Consider the following 2,816-nt stretch of genomic DNA (forward strand, 5'->3'; position numbering starts at 1 on the left):
GAGGACTTTGGCGCATGCGTGCCACCTCTGATCCCCGCCCTTTACTCTCCAGGGACAGACCCAGGGCCCTAGCGTTACACCCTGAGGGTGAGGCGGGTGTCTGGGTCAAGTCGTCCTGGCAGACTTTTTGTGTGCCTGGAGGGAACAGCTTTACCCAGAAATTAAATATTATAAGACCGCACTGTAGTCCCCATAATTTTTTTTTTGCCTTCGTATTTTATGCAGCAAAATCCCAGGACCTTGGCTGAAGTTCTATTTGCAGTATTAACCAGAATTAAAATGACTTTATCACCATGTTTTTCTCCCAATGTCTTGGTTCGTTGAGAATTCATGCTGATTATCTGTTTTAAACCGCTGGCCTGGAGGTTGATAAACTGATCCCTTGGGATGACATTTTTTCCCCGTATAGATCAAATTGCCAAAGAATTAAAAGACTGGTCCTGTGCTAGTGCAGAGAAGTGTGAACTCATTTTCTGGAGAATAATTTGGTACTAGGTATCAGCGTGTGTGTGTTTGTGTGTGTGTGTGTGTGTGTGTGGTAAAAGATACATAACATTTACCATTTTAGCCATTTTTTTTAAGTGTACAGTTCAGTGGCATTAAGTACATTCACATGTTATGCAACTATCACCAACATCCATCTCCAGGACTTTTTTCACCTCCCCATACTGAAACTCCTTACTTGTTAAACGTTTAATAGCAAGCTATCCTCCCCATCCACCCCCCCTTTCTCTCTAGCCTCTGGGAACCCCCATTCTACTTACTATTTTTGTGAATCTGACTGCTCTAGGTACCTCATAAGAGTGAAATCACTATTTGTCTTTTGGTGACTGGCTTATTTCATTTAGCATAATATCCTCAAAGTTCATCTACCTCGTAGCATGTGTCAGAATTTCCCTCCTTTTTAAGGTTGAATAATATTCCATTCTAAGTATATCTGACTTTTTGTTTACCTATTCCTCTGTTGATGGACACTGGGTTGCTTCCACCCTTTGGCTATTATGAATGGTGCTGCTAAGAACATGGGTGTGCAAATACCTATTCAAGCCTCTGCTTTCAATGTTTTTTGGTGTATGCACAGAAATGGAATTGCTGCATTGTATGATAATTCTGTTTTTAATTTTTTAGGAATCCCCATAGTGTTCTCCACAGTGGCCACACCATTTTACCCTCCCACCAACAGCATGCACGGATTTTAACTTCTTAGCTAAGGGATGTGAAAGGGTATCTCATTAGGGTTTTGATTTGCATTAGTGATGTTGAGCATCTTTTTGTGTGTTTATTGGCCATTTGTATACCTTCTTTGGGGAAATGTTTTTACAAGTCCTTTCTCCATTTTTTAATCAGATTTTTTGTCATTGAATTGAGGAAGTTCTTTATATATTAATGATATTAACCCCTCATCAGATATATGATTTGTTAATGTTTTCTCTTATTTCATGGGTTGACTTTTTACTTTGTTGATAGAATCCTTTGATTCACAAATATTTTAAGTTTTGATGTATCCCCATTCATCTATTTTTTCTTTTGTTGCCTCTGCTTTGGGTATCATATTTGGAAAAAAAAATCAGTGCCAAATCCAATATTATGAAGCTTTTCCCTTATGTTTTATGCTAACAATGCTATAGTCTTATAGTTTCACCTCTTAGATTTAGATGTTTGATCTATTTTGAGTTAATTTTTATATGGTATAAACTCCAACTTCATTCTTTGCATATGGCTATCCAGTGTTCCCAACACTATTGTTGAAAGACTGTTCTTTTCCCGTTGAATGATCTCTGCATAATTGCTGTAAATCATATGTCCATATCTGCAAAGGTTTACTTTGGGGGTCTCTATTTCATTGGTTTCTAGGTCTTTATGCCAATACCACTCTGTTTTGATTATTATAGCTTTGTAGTAAGTTTAGATATATATTTAAATTACTTAGATCTTATTTAAATTACTTAAAATTATTTAAGTTACTTAAAATTTAAATTTAAGTGGCCATATGTGTCTAGTACTTTCTGTATTGGACTTCTTAAGCCGAAACAAGAAGACAGAAAGATATTTCAAGCCTGCAGTTTGGCTACCTATCATATTTTTCTTCTTCCTATTCTATGTGAACTCCAGAATTCACATTCAATCTCTACTGTTCACACTAGGGATAGTGAACATAATTGCCTATATGTGAATTTCCATTGAATGAAGCAAGGGAAATGAACTTGTGGAGGGAATTGGTGGGGAAAATATGTCCAGACTCTTGAATTCTTTAGAGTACTTAATACTACCTTTTGGGGGAAAATGGTTATCTTTTCTCCCCAAAACATACAGATTTTGTACTCAATAAATCTTAAACTAAGAGGTGTGAATGCAGGGGAATTGTGATAACTCAGAACTCTAATCAGAACTCTAATCATGTCTTACATTTATTTATACAGTACTCTATAATTCACAGACATTATCACCACTTATCTTCAAGCTTACTTAGTGGATGAAAAAATTGAGGTTTAGGAAGGCTGAATACATTCCAGACCTAATTAATGGCAGACCTAATCTTTGAAAGCAACTTCAGAGTCGGCTTTTGTGAAAGATGAAAGTGAATTCATTCACTCAACCTATGTTTATTGAGCATTTACTGCGCATCAACACCGTTGCAGGTTCTGAGGATCAATGGTATACTCCCAACCAACCAAACCAGCAAGATCTCATCTATTTCGTTCGGCAGTCCCATCGGCTAGTGCGGTAGATAAACGTCCCAGCTTCGCGTGCTCTCCACCTTTCTTAAGTAACCTTCCCTCCTATTCTTCTTTTTCTCCCCTCCGCCCCCCCCCCCC

Source organism: Ailuropoda melanoleuca, chromosome 10 (assembly GCF_002007445.2).
Source record: "Ailuropoda melanoleuca isolate Jingjing chromosome 10, ASM200744v2, whole genome shotgun sequence".
Taxonomy (NCBI): Eukaryota; Metazoa; Chordata; class Mammalia; order Carnivora; family Ursidae; genus Ailuropoda; species Ailuropoda melanoleuca.